Source organism: Triplophysa dalaica, chromosome 14 (assembly GCF_015846415.1).
Source record: "Triplophysa dalaica isolate WHDGS20190420 chromosome 14, ASM1584641v1, whole genome shotgun sequence".
Classification (NCBI taxonomy): domain Eukaryota; kingdom Metazoa; phylum Chordata; class Actinopteri; order Cypriniformes; family Nemacheilidae; genus Triplophysa; species Triplophysa dalaica.
In genome coordinates, this window is record NC_079555.1 from 15,937,570 (window position 1) to 15,957,796 (window position 20,227).

The window sequence follows — 20,227 nt, forward strand, 5'->3', positions numbered from 1 at the left end:
TGTATAATTCAACAGATTTTTAACAAGACATGATATGTCGACACAAGCAGCATGTAGTTATTCTACTTCATATTCAATTTTTTGTAATGTTGTGTCTAAAAGGTTCTCACACTGTTTAAGCAATAATCGACATTTCAGTCTTTGTGACTACAGAATAAGATTTTCTTAAATCTTTGAATAAATAATTACATGAACATATAAAAAATGACTTTTGTAAGGTTTTACGAGTTTGCATGACACAGTTTAACAAAAGTTTGTTTCGCATTGCCTTTATAGTTCTTGTACAATTCTGTGGTGCTCATTATTGTGGTAATATTAAGTACATTTAAGTAACTTTTGGCTTATATCATTACTTACGATATATCGTGTATTTTAAATAAACTACACATATAAAAAAAATTCCAATTGTCACTGTCAGAAAGTTCTAGAAATTTCTGTAGCACGGGGAAGGTGGGATGAAGCGATGACGGGTGTTAATGTCTGAAACTTTCTTTGACAGTATTAGATAAAAAACATCTAATGTTTTGGACGACTCATTTTTAATAACTGTTATATTTAACTGTCGTTTTGAGCCCAGAGTTATGGTCATTTCTGCTTAAAAGTAATAATACCGAAATGTATAAATGTGTGAAAATATTTTTTGTTTCGATTTGGGGGGAATATATTGTATAGTTATGGCTGACATCACTTAAGGACACTACTCTATGTTGATTTTCCCCAAAACTATAAACACTGCAGCTCAAAATATTGTTTGTTTAACCGTCCAATGGCAGAAATTAAGAGCAGGACTACCTGTCTAGTTTCACCAATAGTATACAGGGAATTATTCAGAAAACTTGATTTAAAAAGTCGATCCCTCTGGGTAACACCAATGTTGTGTAAATTCCCAGGTATTTCAAGGCTTTAAACAATTTAACGAACCCTCTCTCGTTTCTCTTTTTGGCAGTAAATGATTCTTAACCGGAATCCAATAGACGTCGCACCTGGTTTGAAGACCCGGCGGGAGCACGTCCCCTCTGTTTGTATTGGCACAGGTAAGCAGTCACCTGATTCTCCCATGGCTAGAGGTCTGATCATTGGCACATAAATCTCTCTGTTTCACATCTCTCATCTCCTGCATATTAATATTCTCTGAACAGAGAGTGAGAGAACGGATGAGACAACATCACCTCGGGGCTCGTCTCTACTGCATGTGGGAGTAGAAAGGCTTGGATGCTTTAGAGATGAGGTCACATTGGGCTTTTGCGCTCACTTTTCCACTGTTGTGTCTTACATTACAAAACCTGCCCGCACTTGCTTTCGTTGGAATTGGTGAACCTCTCAGCTCGAACGCTGCAGTGCCGCATCAGCCGAATCTGCGCTCGCCCGGACGATTTTTCCAAACGGGAAATGTGCACAGTTTACGGCTTTTGTTTAAGGTGCCTTTTAATAGGTCACTTTGTGGATGAACTTTATGATGCAGGGCTTTTAAAAGGTGATAGGCCTCCACCCAAAGCATCCATTAAACCGGAGCGAGCCAGAGAGTGAAAGTGATGAGGGAACAAAGCAAGCAAGAGAGTGAATGGGGTCGAGGCAGGCTATCTGGGCAGCTTTCATAAGGATCTTTTGTCGAACAAGCAACAAGACCCCGCAGTCCTGCTCTTCAGGGACAGGTGCGCTAGTAAAACAGAAATTACTGTGCTGGCGTGAGCGGAGGGGGTTGAAATACTATATACAACGCTCAGCCCCCAGTGGATTTTATAGCCTACATACTCATCTCATCTGCAGTTGGGCCATACACATTAAACCAGTGAGCCCCTTTTAGTGCACTTCGCTATTGATCGGGATGAATAAACAGTGCGGACGCCCTCTTATCTGAAAGTCCACTTATCAACCTATATCAAAGTTCCATGAATGCCTGAAAGGACACAAGCAGACTTGTAATAGCTCACATACCTCTGTATACATACTATCAAACCTATTCATGCCGAAACGTACTGTATGTTCCAGATAATTGCATCATTTTGTGGATGTAAAAATACTTTCTCCTATCTGAGCCTTTTGTGCACACAGCACAGATTTCTTTGAAAACTTTCCATGAGGGCATGAACTCTCGCCATTGTGCTCGAGAAGTTGAACAGCGAAGTCACTTCAGATATAAGTGCATACTTTGATGAATATTTTACATTTTAATCTCTGGGTCGGTTATGTTTCATTGGTGCCGGGCAGATTGGTAACCCAGAGCTCCACTGCATCTGTCAGTCACACTATGATAATGTCATTAAAATGGAATTAAAATCTCTGTGGGGACAGAAGGACACTAGTGTTGCCCTTTTAAATAGGGAATAGAATCATGAACAAATTCTGCTGATTGAAGTACAAATCACTTCAAGTCTTTCTCACACGACATTAAGAAGTTTTTAGCCAGGATAGACTGCGTTAGACGTTGAACATGTAGAGATTGTGAAAACAGACACGTCTTCATATGTCAAGGACGAATCTCATTGGTTCGTGTGTTTCAGAATATGAAACATCTCTGATATATGTGAAACCGGCATGCTAACATCTGCGTGTAGTTCTACAGTCTATACAGCAAGTCCAACACTATCGGTCTTGGCAAAATGGGCTCAAAATATGAACAGTTACTTTTTTGTTTTGCTTTTATTAACATTTATTAAACCACTTAAAAATTGTGTCTGGCTGATGAAAGAAAGTCATGTGTACCTGGATGGCATGAGGGAAAGTTATGGATTAATTTCATTTTTGCGTGCAATTTTGCAAGACAGCATAGAAAGCAAAATGTGCCCGAATAATAGGCAGCACAGCATGTACCCTTTATGGACAGGCCAATCCCAGAACGCACTGCGGTAAACTCTGTGGAGTTTTCATCCAAAATGGGAAAGTCAAAAGAAATGCTTATTTATACATACATGTAATGTCGCTGCTGAAAAATAATAAAACATTTAATGGTTATATTAAGAATTGTATTGTTTCAATGGAAACTATAATGCTGTACTTGTATGTGCTGGATTCTATTGGTGTGATGTTATATGGCAGAGAAATCCTATTGAAATAATGTCAGAAACACACTACAGATTTTTAAAAATGTTTTTTTTTATGGGAAAAATAATGGTTCATAATGGTATTTTAATGGAAACCAAAAAAAATACATGCCTGCCTTCAAAGAGCATATCAAATCATTCCGTTGTGACATTTCAGAAACTTTAAAGACTATATAAACTTGCTTATGTAGTGGGTAGACATTTGACCAGTTTATAGCTTTATGCTGAAACAATATATATTTGAAGAGTTTGGTTCCAAAATGAAATTTAACATTTTTCAAAAAAAATTGTATTATATTAAGGAGTTTTAATTGTGTTTTGTTGTGTTAATTAGCAGTATTTTTTTTATTATGGCTTAAATCAAAACAAACCAACTACAGTTTGATTGATATTGAAATGCACAATAAAAAACATGTTTTTTGATCAAATAAATAAACAGAGTTATCTCATTTTGAAACCAAACTCTTCGTTTGAACCATATAACTACTTGATTCTCTACCTCTGATCTATTCGACGTATCACTAACAACCTTAAACTATCTGATCAACATCTCCGCTAGAACTAACCACTGGAAATCACTGGGTGAACTGCACAGAACCAGGTTTGAAATGTCTCCTTCCATCTTTAAGCCACCCGAGGATAACTGACAGCCATTAAGACCTCCTTACCAGTGGCTTTGCAGCAAGGGATCAAGGGATCTCATTCATAGAGACTGTCCCCATGTCTGATGCTTTTTGCATTTGGGGGCTAATCTTCAAAACCACCGCTCTCTCTTTCCATCGCTCCAACCCTCTTTATACACCGCATTTCTCCTCACATGCTTTAGTTGTCCCTTTGAGGTCTAAACCTGGCTAATCTTCCTCTCTTCCAAGTAACGAAACCAAATCAGCTTCTATCTCTAATGTCTTATGGTTCTCCGAAAAACCCACAGAGCCTCAATCACATGTCTGGGTGTGCGTCAGAAACACAGAGAGAGAAAGAGAATCCCTATCCATAAGACAACCGCTACTGTATAAATGATTCAGCTGTTCCTTGCTGAAAAAGAATAAACCAAAGAGATTGGGAATAAATGGCTTGTCACCTTGTTTTCGAACGTTATGAAAAAAACAATATAATGGATACACAAAACCGAACCTGATGTCACAGAAAAACCAAAAGGCGGAAATCTTGTATAAATATGTATGATGAATCTTAAATAGACTAACAATTTTTACAAAAAACAAGAATAAAGCCCCACCCCTAAACTATACATAACTAAATGTTTACTAAAACGAACGAATGACATCTTACGAATTCATAAAAATGAGCAAGGTCTTAAAATAGTTACAAATTCCCATGAGATTGTATTTGCGATTCTGTTTGGTGCAACTACTGTATACATGTATACTCCCTTGCATCCGGTGTCCTGTGATTTAATCAGCATTGTGGATTTCTTACATCTTTATCTCTATACTGAATATTAATAAACATGTGCAGCAGAGTTTACACTTTGATTTACGAAAAAAAGTTCAACAGGGAAGCAACATCATGGAGCAGATAGAGAAGACTGTCGTCTCATTTTCATGAGCACACGGCCCCAAGAATAAAACAAGACATCAGAGGTTTATCTGTGTTCATGCTGTATCTATCCAAACCAGAATCTACATTCCAAAAGAATATTTTACACAAAACCATGTTAACTAAGTTGCCTCTGACTTGTTCCAGATGTGTCAAAGTGAATATGCAGTGATAAGGAGCTACGGAGACAGTTCCATAAGAATGCATCTTGTCTTTTTTTGCATTACAATCTCTGTAGTGGACTTCCAGGGAGTCCAGGTTCACCTGAATGCTCTAGTAAAGGCAAAAGTCACATGACAAAAGTCTTCTGAGCTAATGATGATTAAAATGTAAATCATTAAGCTTTTGTTTTAAAGCTAACCATTCATATGACTACACAGGATGTCTGCTTAAAAGAATAGCCTGCATTCCTCCTAGAGCCATTACACACACTTCCATAATGGGGACATTCATTTGACTTTGTTTTTATTCTGAGCTAATGATATTGTCAATCCCGATTCTCCACAATCATAATCCTCATATCGCTGCTGTCCTTTTGAATCTGTCCCAATTTCGTCATGCTTTGGGGGTGACTAAGGGATATAATCACCCACTTTATGTTTACCCCAGGATTCGGAGATGAACAAATAAAAAGTATTTAACTATACTTGTCAACGTTGACAACACAGTAGTCAATCTTTAAAAAGTACAGTGTTTTTTTTTATTTAATAGTTTACAAAAATGTGGTCTACACAAAAGAAGATATTTTGAATAATGTTGGTAACCAAATATTGTCTGTCCCCATTCACTTCTATTGTATGAACACAAAACCAATGCAAGTCAATGGGGAACAACCTGTTTCGTTTGAAAAACATTCTTAAAAACATCTTCATTTATGTTCTGCGCAAGAAAGAAAGTCTCACAGGTTTGAAATGACAAGAGGTTGAGTAAATGATGACAGAATTTTCATTCTTGGGAGAACTATCCACTCACTATAATAGAATAAACTGCTTTACAGAAAACAAAATAACTTTTTTTAATCATTTTTATCTTTGAGGTCATTCTAAAAGATTGGTTTATAAGATTTAGTTAATCTTTGGTGCCTATAACCATCCCCCCACCTCAGCACACACCCCTTAGACAACAAACACACACCTTCCCTGTAAAGTTCTCTAAACCCGTTCAACATTGGTATCACAAAGCCACTGCAACTAAGTGGAGAACAAAAGCAAAAATGGGACAATACCTCGCTCTACAAAAGTAGCCCGAGTCATATCAGCAGCGAGAAACACAGAGGAAGAAAAAAAGAGCCTTGTTCACAAAGCCTGCATTCACAGAACTGAAAGACCACACTTATCTTCACCTCTGCTCAGCGCCAAGGCCAGCTATACTCTCTCTCTCTCTCTCTCTCTCTCTTTCTTGATGACGGTCTGACAGCTGAATGAAATTACAGCACCCGACATGCAGAGATTCGGGATGATATGATTCACCAGTGGCAAAGTTTGAATCGTCCTACCTGTCTGCCAGCTGCTTCGTGTGCGTCTGAAGGGGATGAAACTCCTCCCTCCACCTCGGCTAGCGTGCCACGGCAGGTTTGCGTTTCGCGTTCGGATCAAAGGCACGCTCTCTCTTTCGCTTCCCTACTTTAAATCTCCTTTTTACGTTCTAAAGTGTATTGTAATTGCTTTTAAGCCTGCTTTATTGCCGCCACAACGGGAAAAACCTTCAGAGGTTCTGCTCCACACCTGATTTACTGACCGCCTTTGGCCCTACCCTAGAGGACGGGCCTATCATCTGTTCCTCCTCTTTTCTTGTGAGATGACCTGCACGTACTTGGGAGAATGACGGGGGGAGGGTGTCCGCTTCCAAATTACTGTTGTTGCATGACAAAAGATGGGGAGTGTAGGAATGCGGGCGTCTGGGGAGCCTGACTCCTCTCTGACCAGCGACGTGATCCTGACGGTCCCACAAACACACACAAGCGCATACACGTGCACGCAGTCAGTAGCCGTAGAGTAGTCAAGCATTCTTATCAGACAAGCCAGCAGCTTGCTTTGTCATTCAGATTTCAACAGTTTCTCATTATGTGCTTTACTGACAGCAAACAGTCTGGAGGGTCTTTTAATGAAACACAGTGTTGCTATCTTGTACTCGGGAGCTGATTCAATACAACATCATTATTTCTCACCACACTTCTGCTTTTACAATTTGTTGGGATTACTTGTGCAATAAGCTACAAAGAAACCGTTGAAATCTATCATACAAATCCGAGCCTATTTGCTGTCGAAATAAATGTTCCTGAGGCCTCATGATGCTTGAAAACATTTTATGAATATACACAGTCAAGAGAGTCTTTATGGTGCTCACAAATGTAAGGCAAGTTTATTTTTGATAAATCCAGATATGTTTGAGGAGAACTGCCACATTTTGTGATGCAAATTATTGTTGCAAGAAGTTCTTAAAAAAGTCAAGTTTTGCTTTTGCAATCTTTCACCAAAGTGAAATTGATTTTGAAACAACTCTTTTTTCTGCTGATGTCATCAACGACATGTGGGCAAACAAGCTAAATATAAGCCAATAATATCAAGCCAATCGTCTAAACCATCCATTCAAATCACAATAACATAAGCTCCAACCTATATTATTGGTTATATTAAAAGCGTAACTAATTTTCAATGTGGCTCATTCGTGTAAATTCGTAAGGTCTCATTCGTACATGTTAGTACGATTTGATTTTCAGGTAAATACTGTGAACAATAGCATGGAAATCATGCCTGACAATAGACCTTCCATTGTGACTATACAAGCTTGTTTTCCCTGTCTTTTAGTATTCAGGATAAGGTGTCAGTTAAATTAATGTTAGATAAGTTAACACCTCACGCTTTCTCCTCATTAGGGAAGTAAAGGTCACTGGTGAGGCTTGGGGGATGGAATGAGGAGGTGAGGGGAAAGCAGGACTTCATGGAGGGTGATAATCTATCACTCAGAGGGTGTCCTGTCCCAGGCATGGGGTAGAGAGGGTGCGACAATGGGGGTGTGGTAGAGTTTGAGAGCATTGGGTTTCTTTAACAACTGTTTATGCCACCCCTCATGTTTACACACCCACACACCAGAGCAGCTGACTGGGAGTGAGAAACTGCCTTCACATGTGCACAGCGGATGCATGTAGCTTGGATTCAATGGCGTTTCAATTTTATGTATAGCGGGTGGATGCATATACAGTTAAAGATTGAAATAGATTATTGCTAAATAGCTTTATATATTTACATTGCCAATGCACAGAAACATTAAATATACATATGTACACAAAATTGCACGTTAGAAATGTATTTAATTAATTTATTATTTTATTGAGTATTTGTAATACTTATTAGAATATTGTTTACATTATATTATTTGAAGTCATATTACAAGAACAACAGTTAGGGTAAAAATAACAAATAGTGCTTTTGAAAAATACATTTTTTTTTAAATATCAAAAACATTTTTAAAATATTTTTACTATACATTACTGCAACATAATATTCATATATTTTCACCATATCTTATTTTGTAGTACTTTCATGGCACTTTCTGTTTATTTATTTGAAAACAATTCAATTAAAGGCAGGGTGGGTGATCCTGTCCGGGAATTTTTTTTGTCATGTTGGTTCAAATTCTCTTTACATCCTAATGTATAGTGAAGTCAATAGTGGTCAAATAATATTTTAATAATTATATTTCGTCTGTGAAGTCGGCACCTTTCCAAATCAACCACTCCACCTTTAACAGTATTTTATAGCATATTTTTCTCATTAAAACAATACTCTTGACATTACAGTCATGCAAAAAAGGAGAAAGAAAATGCCAAAATGAAGCCTCCAAAAAAAATATCTTTAATGTTTAGCAAACTGTAATTCACATTCATCTATCCATCCATCCATTTAAAAGCTAAAAGGAATTGACCAGAAAATGACTCGACTTAAAATTCACAAGAATGCAGTCCCATGCTAACTGCAAAGCTGGAGCTCCGTCAGCTGTGTATCTTAATCCTTGTGAACAAAATATCCCAATCTCTGTGACAAATTCACTGAAAAATAATAGTTTCAGAATCCTAGAGCTTAGTTTATAAGCTTTTGTTCATCCATTGTGTGAGGGCAAAACATTCCCACATCTTGAGTTTTGTCTCTGTCCGTTATAACAACCACTGAAACGCACCAACCCCTGTGTGACATTTGTTGAAATAATTTTATTTTCATCAGTCTTCTCCCACAACAGAGACACCAGCACATTTTATGACTCACAGACTCATGTAGGAAATGATGTAAACAATGCCAACCAACAGTGAAAACACTTTCTAATCCTCCCCCGAGAGGGAACAAACTCCGACTGCTGTCGCGTCAGGGTTCTTACACATGACCGCTACACGCCGACAAGAAGTATAATACGCATGTCACCCCCAGAGGATTTACAGCGGTCCAGAGGTCAAAAAGTCCCCTGAACATTGAAGCACCAGCATGTGCCCTGCCTGCATTTACATTGGCTGGTAGGAGGAGAATATTGACCAAGTGCTGTTGTCATGTGTGTGAAAGGATTAAGAAGTTACCATACTGTGTATAACATACACGGGCTAATAAAAAAAGTAGAATTTATTTACTTCCGACAAGTGCAGTATGAGAAACCGAATGAGTTGACTTCAAGGTTAGCAAACTTCACTAAGCAGCGTCTCTCTGGTCTGCGTTCACCTCTATCTCCGGCTCCAGGCTGCTTTTCTAAGAAGATTTCTAAGTCAATCACTGCGTCTGCCGCTTGCTTCCTGAACGCCGACTGTATCCGAGACCTTAGACATGACTTAAATAACACAGACAGCATCTTTACATCCGCCTTCACTCCGCTGAGTAAACTTAATCAGTTTATCATACTCCCACATTCCCACAACACAACCCAAACTTTATTATGCTGTTAAGCGCCATAAAAAGGCACATAATGCAAACAGCTTCTTATGCCATGCTAATTATCGGGAAATAGAGACGTTCATTTTGTCTTAACGTTAATTTAGGAGGACGATTCAAGAAAGGCTGTAACCAAACATGTCGCCATTGAAGGAGAATGAGATATCTGAATTCACCAGCTGTTTGGCCAGCCCAGGGTGCCAACCCTTTTGAACCAATGAACTTTAATGATCGTGGAAGTATTGTACATTTAAAACGTGTAAGAGCAAACGCACACCATATGAGGAGCAAAAATTACAAATATCTGCTCAATTTGACATACCAAGCGACAAACGTCCTAAAAAATGAAACCAAAGCAATTTGATCGCCCCCTGGTGGCTGGCTGCAGAACAGATCTCATAACCCCGCCCTCTTTATGTAAATGAACAGCCAATTGCATGTCTAATGTATTTTCCCAAAGATGGTTTCTGTCATTTTAACAAGTTCTTATCATGCTGACCTATGTTCAAGTGTTCATTCTTCCAGTAAGTTTGATTAGTTTATATAGTTATGTTATAAAAAATGGGCGTGACATTATAATTTGATCATTTGTGATTGATTATGATTGACTCTGGCTCCAAATGACGTCTTTAACGCAATATGTCAAAGATCATATCGTCGACATATAAAACAAATATTGTCGAAATTTTGGCTTCATATTTTCACAATGGAAGTAAATGGGGCTTTGTCCATTTTTTATGATCTGTGTGATAGACGGAGTTTGTAAGTTTGTGTTTCTAACCAGTTATTGGTACCATGGTTCTTTTGACCTTCTCACAACCCACCAATAAGAAATGACGTGGGTTAAAGGGCACATTTTGAAACGCAAAAAAAGTCTTGAGCATTGGAGAACATTTTGAGCATCCAATTATTCGTATCGCTTATATCTAAAAGCATTTGCATTAATGCTTTTATAGTAAAATTGATTTAGAACAACCTGGTCTCACAGAAATGTATGACTATTTTAAAATGTGGCAAATTAGTATAAATTTCTACAATGTGAATTGTTCAGAAACGTGCGATTATTAGAAAAATAAAAAAATGAGGCTCCACTCCTTAACCTAACTGTCCCTGGTTTTTACCAGACTGATAGGTCAGATGTCAACATTTGGTGAATTAAATAGTGAAGTCTCTTTAAGTTTATAAAGAATATAGTTTCCATAGTCAGGTAAGTGAAGTGTCACATCCAAACAGCACGATTTCTTCTGTTTGTACATTTTTATCCACAGAAATCCTACAAAGTATTTTCCTTTTTCTGTCACATCCATAACATAATTCTGTCTTTTTTTTAATAGAAAACTTGCGCATAGACTGATATTTTTCTTAATTCCTGGAATCGATCATCGGGGGGTTAAGTAAAATATAAACCGATGATTTAGTATATTGATAATGAATACATTCTCTGAGAATTTCTAATGTCATGTTTAAAAATGTCACATCCATAACACCTAAACTCCCCACATTTAAGATATTACAAATTCATACATATCAACCATAGCATGAACTATTGTCACGATTTACTGTGAGATTGTTTTGTGAAAGGTGTCCAGTCACTATTGCACAACATGACAAAGTCATCAAACCCAGCAGTAGCCTGAATGCACTATGACAGTTTCTGTTAGCTCTTTTGAAAGGTCCAGAAACTCTTACTCCTCACGTGCGCTGCAGGACATCTGCTGTGACCTTTGGAGAATTAACCACCACCGCTTACGAGAAATATCTATTGTTCAGGTCACAGATGGTTTGGCGCAAGATCCAATCAGCCAACACAGAATCACAGTGAAAGTCAATACATACATTCACAAGCTGTTTAAAGAGTCTATTGTGTAAGAGAGAGTCTGCAGTCTCGAAGGTCATAGGACTTTCCATCACGCCCTGGGTAGCCTAATCTATATTCTTATGTGTTCATTTACCACAAAGAAAAACTGAAACCATTCCCACAAAACAATCGTCTGGGAGTTTGCAACCTGGCCTTCAACTTGGTAAACAGACCAAGAGAAGCTATGAAGCTGCTGATGTTGTTTTCTTCCCAATCTTGGGTTCAGGCTGACAATGAACTCAATAAAGAGGACATCTCACAGATATACTATCTACTGGGACACAACTCTCTTCAGGCTTCTCTCTTTAGCTTGAGGGGGTTATTTCTGTGCCACTAGCATCACCAAATGGAACTGCAATTTAATAGTTTCAAATAGGTTTCCTGAATAATCCTCAGTCTGCTATGCTGAGACTTCAGAAGACTCAAGTCATGCACGGACCACTTTTATAAAAATGTAAAGGTGCTTTTTTGACATTTTGATGCATCACAGTGCCAGTCCCCATTTACTTTCATTATATGAAAAATGGTCAGGAATTTCTTTGAAAATATTTTGTGTTCTGTGATGTGAATAAAGTTATACAACATTGGAAAGACCTAGGATGAGTAAATTAGAGAACTATCCCAAGGGATACTTCACCCAAAAATGAAAATTCTGACATCATTTACTCACTCTCAGATTGTTCCTGTATACATTTCTTTGTTTTGCTGAACTCACATGAAGAAATTTGGGAGTCAATGGGGGGACATTCTTCTCTAAATATCTTCCTGTGTGTTCAGCAAAACAAAGAAATGCATACAGGAACAATCTGAGAGTGAGTAAATGATGTCAGAATTTTAATTTTTGGGTGATGTATCCCTTGGGATAATTCTCTAATCCCTTTACGTTGGGATGAAAATAATTTAAAGGTATGTTTGACCCAAAAATGAAAATTCTACCATAATTTACTCTGCATGACTTTCTTTCTTCTGCACAACACAAAAGAAGATATTTTGAAGAATGTTGGTAACCAAACATCATTGACCGCATTGACTTTCATTACACGGAAACAGAACCACATTTCATAAAATATCTTCATTATTTGATTTATAAAAGGTTAATATACAGGATTTGAATGACATGAGAGTAAATAAATAATGACAGAATATAAACATAAATAAACAGACTTTTTATGACTCCTACACCCTTTAATGTAAAAAAAATGACACTTCACTCACTTCTCTGTCACACCAGGCAACAGAGACGTCTCAAACCTTTCACATTTACCCACATAATAACAGGCGAGTCGTGAGCTCACTTCCCCCAACAGTAAACACAAGCACATACAGCGAAACGGCACGCGCATATCAATAACAAACCCTGATCGTCTTCTGCTTCTGTGACATCATTTAACCCGCCATTGAATTATTCATGAGCCTGCTTCCGTCTAAAAATACAGAATGAGAAGTGAGAGAGAGCCGCTATGTTTCACACTATCATCTCTCATTTACAAACAGCATCTCTAACTCCCTTTCACCACTACACACACACACAGTCGTACTCAGACATTGAAGGATTTTATTGGATCTCACAGGAGCCAGTGAAAAGGAACGCCAGACATAAAAGCTTTTTTGGATGCCATTTTGTGCTGCAGGATACATTATTAAACAGTTTAGGTGTGATATGTTTTCTAATGGATAGATAACATATATGTACACGCAAAGGAATAATAACAGCATTAAAGCAGTGAGAGAGGGTTTAACACTTAAGTCATCTAAAAACTATATCCGCATATAAGAGACTGAAAAAGTGAAGCATCTAATAGAGAATTTGGGCGTATTTGCATTCATACTATCCATGGCCAAAGAGATGGTGATAGTTCATGCAAAAATAAAAAATTCTGAGATCATTTATTCATCCTCATGTTATTCAAAATTGTAAAATACAGAAAGAAGATATTTTGAGAAATGTCAATTGGATTTTGTGTCCAAAGAATGGATGTCAATGGAGCCATGTGTAGTTTGGTTACCAACAATCTTCGAAATATCTTCTTTTGTGTCCTGCAGAAGAAATTTAACCCATATCATACATGGAATGACATGAGGTTGAGTAAATGATGACAAAATGAATCCTTTAAAAGCATTGTTTGATTAGTAAACTCCCATATAAGCCTATATTCTAGCAAACCGCTCACAGACTCCTGAAACCAATCGAGTGTGAAAACACTTGGATACAACATATGTCAGAATTTGTTCATCCATTGTGTGTAAGAGAGACAAGGGAACACGCTTTCCATTGCGATGTAGTGTAGCTAAAACCCTTAAATTGACCCGACATGGCTACAAAACCCAGTTTTGGTCTATTTTCTATCAAACCAAAGGCACTTAAGGCATAATATTTTATTCGATCGGAGATGCATTTCAGGCTAGTGGTGCCCCTGCGCTTTCTGAAATTCCATCAAATTATAAAGGATGACAGGACAGAAACCCCTTTTAGCTAAAGGCCGGTGGGCCACTTATGTCCCCACATGGTGGGGTTAACAGGGCGACCAAACACCAGCTGATGTTTATTAACCCTGCATCTGAAAAACGGCGCTTCCCCTAAAAGAGAACGGAAGGAGTTTTTACTTTTCCGTGGAAGTAAAGCCGGAGTGTGCTGCACTGAAGTGTGTACTCCAGGGCACTGAGAGCTTTCCATTAGGGTGGCATGAATCACAGTGTGTTCCCCTCCTCTTCGCCGCCCTTCAAAACAAAGTGATCTCCACTAGGCTCGTCTGAACCAGCCACGGCAATCTCTCATTCTGTCAAAGACAGCTCCGCTCCACACCAGCATGGCCCTGGGACACTCTTTACAGCTTCCATCTGCCGCGCTCATCCGAGTTTTGCCACCGAAGGCCTAAGCAATCCAATCCATGTAGAAGAGAACACCATCAGGTATTAACACTGGGTGTACCCAGGGAGTCTGGGATAAAAGATCCTGTAAGAGTTGGAAATGACTATAAATCGCACTAAAACACGCATATTCCGTTCAGAACCCTGGGGGCTCTACGAGCAAACATGATTTATTTAGTGAAGCTACAGTTCATTTCGTGCACTGCCTCTGCAGCGTGTGCAGTAAGCCTCGTGGGAGAGTGTTATTTGCTCAAAGGTGAGGTGAAAGGTTAGAGCCGGCGGGGCCAAGCTGGATTTGAACGTCTGTGTGAAGGATTTTGACAGAGCTTTGACATGCTGTTGTGTCCTAGACATCACTTCCCAGGAAGCTATTTAAGGAATGACTGTCCAACAGCGCCATGCCCTCTGGCCTTCTTAAAGGAATAGTTCCCCCAAAATGAAAATACTTTCATCTATTAATCCACCTCATCACATTCCAAATCTGACTTTCTTTCTTCTGCTGGACACAAAAGAAGATATTTTGAAGAATGTAAGTGACCGAACAACAACATTGACTTCCATTGTATAGACACAAAACCACTAAGACATTTCTTAAAATATCTTCTTTTGATCTCTACAGAACAGAGATTCATATACTGCAGTCGTTCTCAAACTTGTTCTTTGTAGGCCCCCTATGCGTAAGGTTCATCACGTTTCGGGCCCCCAAATAAACACTTTTTAATCTTTTTATAATCTTAGTTTTAATTAAACCGAAAACATTTTCAATTATACAATGCAGAGACATCAATTATTTTTGAGGGTGGGGGTATTTTTCTGATTTGCATCAAATTCATGATACATTTCTATATTTCATAATTTCTCGCAACATCTGTGGCCCCCCCTGGATCCATCTCTGTCCCCCCAGGAATATTTTTTTTTCTTTTTGGGTGAAGTTTTCCTGCAAACCATATGAAAGAAAAATGACAGATGACATATTTTTATGTTTATCCTAGACAGCTATGATATTAAAGACGTATGTCACCAGTGGAGCTTTGAAAAGATCCAAACAATGTCTATTTTCTCCTAAGGAATTTTAGAAGCAACATCTGTGATAACATCAATACTAAAATGCAACCTATCCGAGAACTCAGATAAATCTCCTGAACTATGAAAGAGGAGTCTCGGAGCAATAACACATTCTTCTGGGAACCAGCAAGACATCCAGAAAATAGCAAGTTTTAACAAAAGATGATGCTGATCCACCGGCTTGCCCAGCTCTGTTTTATCGCTGAACAGCATGATCTTTTCCGTTTTCACTTTTCCCCCAGCAAGACGTCCTTTCTAGAAAGTTTTGCTGGCTCCCATAGGAATTTTATATTGCACAGAGGTTGTTCCTGCACCAAACAAGCATTAACCCACATAACCCAATCTGGACTATCATGGAAATTCATGCAGGTCTAAGCTTCATTTAGCAGCAGGGTTCACACAACACACAGGGTTCACACTCCATCAGGAGCCTTTTATCGTACCCCAAGCCAAGGGAGGCCAGATGTTTCTGGTCCGTACAGCCTCCGCGCGAGCTAATTCTCAAAACTGCCTACACGTTTTCAGCACAAAGAGAATCAGACGGATGTGCAATGAAACGACGTCAGCTGCTGCTCAAATACATCAGCACTTAACGTGGTCCATATTTCCATATTCACTTCCTGAAAGCGGATGTAACTTGAACTTCAATCAAGAAAGGCCGCTACAAAGTCTGATGGCAGAGCAGCCAAAAGTCATTACCACAGATAAAACGAAATAATGTGTAACAATCAATATTTCATGAGCTCGGCTAATGCACTCTCTCCAACGTTCCTGTTACAAAAGCTTGGCCATTGTTTATTTGCGGATGTAAAAGTATAAGAGTGTGCATCCGTGCCCTTCAGATACCCAAAACATAACATTTAAGTGAGTTATTTAGACCTTTAGCAATGCAGTCATTTGTTTCCCTGACAACCTCTTAAGGAAAGAGATTTCGAGGTTGATTCTGAACGAATAAACCATGGCTTTATTGAACATTTGATGATGTAGTCAAATCACGGCGTGTTTTATTTCTACTTCAGTTTTTGTGAGGTTGAATTAAGGCCCTTTTACATGCTTCAATGCACTTCTCAGCACAAGTGTGATGATGCTCCTGTTTTGACCTTTATATGAAAAGCGATAGACAAAGTGTGAAAGAAGGTTGATTTTACAAGGTTGCTAGCTAGCAAGATAGCAGATGTGTGTGCTGTAAAAAGAAAGCAAATCTGAAGGAAAGGTGTAATTGAATTAGACAGTTCTACCATCTAGGTTTTTTCGATCTAGGTTGGTTTGGTGATTGCAATGCAAAAGTCCTATAAAATGAAGTTAAAAGGCTTTCATTGTTTATTCACTCTCATGACATTTCAAATCTGTTCTTCCTTCTGCAGAACACAAAAGATGATATTTTAAAGAAAGTTGGTCACCAAACCACACTGGCCACCATTGACTTCCACTGAGACGTTTCTCAAAATATCTCCTTTTGTGTTTTACAGAAAAAAAGAGTCAAATGTCAATGAAGGTGAATAAATGATGACAGTAAATCAATAAATGATTAATTTTTTTAACCTTTTTGTGCCGTGTCATTATATCGAGATTAATTCAAGTTGCAAAATAACATGCATGGCCTGAAATTTCAGAAGAAAAAAACGTCTAATCCCACCAGCAAAAGAACCATAATACATTATGATAAAACAAAAAAATTCAAAGGTATTGGCAGGAGATGGTTACATAACCATACAGCTTGATGGCTCTATATCCACACTAAAACCGTCTCTCAAGTCAATTTTTTTTGCCCACACAGTCCACATAATGATACATCATGCAAATTGCGGGAAAATCACTGGCTGCGGTTCAAAAAGTCAGCATCTAACATCAGAGTTGAAATTGTTTGACCGGCGTTCGATCTCCGCACAAGGCGAGGCGGGGGAGAAAGCCTGCAGCTTGACACCTCGCATTAGGAAGCACTGACACAAATCACGCAAAGAGCCCTTTATTATTATTATTATTTCACATTATGAAAATAAACCTCCATCATTTACTCACCAGAATTGCTGGAATTACGAAGATGGTCCGCCCACGTGCAGCGTTTTAGTGTGGCCGCCTTATTCCCAACGTCTCCAAAACCTGTAACGTAAGAAAAAGTTGTAAGATGAAGATGTGAATTAAAAGTTATTTCATTCGTTGGGATGCAACATAACAAGCAGGAACATTGATATGCATCGATCGAGGTTGAACAGAGGAGACGGATCACTCAGAAGCGCGTGAACCGAGGCCCGTGAGGTGCAGCACAATGTGGTGATTGAGTAAACAAAATCTGGAGTCGATACAGACGAGTCTGAGCTCTCCGGGAACCATCGCTCCACACTTTTGTTTGGCTGGAAACTAAATGCGCTTGATATATCGCTGTATCTCTATATGTAGATCATTGCTTACATGTTGTTTCCTTCTACCCGAAACATCCCACTGGACTAGAAAAATAAAAGAGCTGAGAACACTCTAACAAACAGTGTACAATCAGATTTACTTTGTTTTTAAAAAATACATAAAGCGACAAAAACAATGATCTTCAAGCCTATAAATCCATAACAAAAATGTATTAAATCTTACACCATGGATGCGGAACTTCGATAAACATCTCATGAATTACATAATATCAAGATTCTGGTGTCAGGATTGAGGAGCTATGTGACGAGGGTCTGTAGGCTGACGTCTATGGGGGCTGGAATGTGTGCAGCATGTTGAGGAGCCTGCAGGGGTTTTCGGTAATTCCAATTTCTTAGTGATCTTTGGCTCTTAATTGCAGCGCTGTCACTTCAGTTTGTGCCCAAATAGCATAATGAGGGGTCATTACCGGACCCCAGAGGGACGTTATGGAAGAGTCATTCAAATCAAGGGAATATCTCCACAGACTGGTTAGGGGTGGTGTTGTAAAGATGACCGAAAAGAGGGTGTCTTAGAGAGAGGAAAATGCTCGGTTCAAAAAGTAAGTGTTTTAAGAAGCGATGTGAGTGTGGAATTATCCAAAAGCTTTTTATGATTTAAGAGTCAAGACCCCTGTTCTTGGAAAAGCTGTGAAAAACGGAATATTGGAGTGACAAAATACAAGCACGGAGACTTATATAAACGAGTCATATTGAGGCACAAGCTCATCTGTCAAATCTAAGTTAACTGGCAGACGCTCTGAATGCTTTTTAAACAGTTTTAACTGAGTGAAGACTGCTGTGATGGGAGCTGTGGGGGCTGGACTGAAACAGCTCTCATCAGCTCCACTAAAGGACACTGGGTAATCCACAGGATAAAGCAAGACAAAAAAACAATCTATTGATCATCAAGGACAATATACATTCTAAGAAAAACCTAGGCGATATTGAAGTTTTGAACATTTCTTCCGTTGTACAGTGTATGACATTAAGCGAAATCTACGGTGTAAGGTGACTGACACAGAACTAAGATGTCGTCACGTTTCTTTTTGTCGAAGGAGATAACATATTTACGAAACACGTTCTGTAGTAGTTTGTCCATTTAGGGCTACTGTAGAAACAACATGGCGAACTCCATGTAAGGAGACCCGCGTGTATGTAGATAGGAATAGCTCATTCTAAGGTAATAAAACATAAGGCTTCATTGTGTAAGGTCTTAATACACCTCTGAAGACATAGTTATGTGTATTATATTGCATTTCTGTCAATAGATTACAAATTGGATCTTGACTGCATTAGCTAACATGAACAATACTTCTAAAGAATTTGTATTAATCTCTGTTCGTGTAAATTTCAACATTTAATAATACATCTTTTAAATGTATTATGTAGATGTTAACATAAGTTAATATTGCACAATGAACTTATATCAACAAGAAACTAAATTGTTCATTTTCATCCAATTTCAAAAAAGTGAGGGTTTTGGTGTCTACCAGACCGAGACGATTTATATTCCATATGATATTCCATTGTCTTCCAGACTATTTCGATCCATACCGTGAAAAGCAGCAATCTGATTTCAGGTCAACCAATTCATCAGTCCTCTGCATCAATGAAACAATCAGCCAATCAAATGGCCCGATTCTGAAAGTGACCTGCACCTGCCACGGCTGCACCTATCCATCAAATCAATCTTCAGTCGATCTAAGAGTTGCCAAGGCAAATTAAACTCAGGCATCAGGGGAGACGGCTCTTAATCTCATAATCAAACAGCACATATGTGTGTGTTTCTTTGTGAAAGTATTTGTGTTACTGTGTGTGTGCGGAGACACATCTCTGCTCTGCATTATGCAGCTATGCTGGAGCACGATCTCAATTGAAGACACCTCACAGTGGAATACATTAGAGAGGTGGAGGTCAGGCAAACAGATTCTAATCAGATAAGCAGCCGTGCCCCGATGGAAGTGAGCTAACTCAACGGCCAAGAACTACAGCAACACCTTGGTTCCTTATAACTGGTAAATATAACCTCTTACAGACTCTAGTGAGTTGCCTAGACATCATTTTAAGATATCACCGGCACACAACTCTCCCGACAAAGAATTTTGCATACAGGCAATGTTTCGGTCAAATTGTAAGGCTGCATTTTAAAACATAGCACATACACTGGGCAACAATCCCAGAATGCATTGCAATTAGCACAGTAAAAAAGTCTGAGGAGAAGAAACGTAGATTATAAATGTACTTCATTGCCTATGCTTCAAAGCTAGATACCTTGCTGTTTGTTGCCTACAAAGGATTCTAAAAGAACTGTACTCTGATTGCACAAAAACACCTTGGAGATGTCTATTTGATGGCTGCAAGACATCTGCAGGACGTCTCTGAAATGTTTCCTGTCAGACATCTACAAAATATAAGATGTTACACTTTTAATGAATCATACAATGGCCACTTCTAAGACGTATATCAGATGTTTTTCAGATCGTTAGATCTTTGGCATGTGCTATCTGAGCTAACAGCTAGTACAACAAC

At 38.6% G+C, this 20,227-nt stretch overlaps 1 protein-coding gene across 7 annotated transcripts in view; it reads right to left on the minus strand.

The window, feature by feature from the left end:
- The window catches only part of large2 (LARGE xylosyl- and glucuronyltransferase 2), a 104,831-nt gene that overhangs the window by 14,800 nt on the left and 69,804 nt on the right, over nt 1–20,227 (minus strand). For 5 of the 7 annotated variants that reach the window (XM_056766500.1, XM_056766501.1, XM_056766497.1 and 2 more), the window contains exon 2: nt 17,319–17,399. The gene's annotated coding sequence lies outside the window, so the exon portion shown is untranslated. Of the gene's footprint in view, nt 1–5,940; nt 6,073–6,093; nt 6,323–17,318; nt 17,400–20,227 lie in introns of those variants that run through there. The other 2 variants (XM_056766498.1, XM_056766503.1) reach the window with 2 other exon arrangements.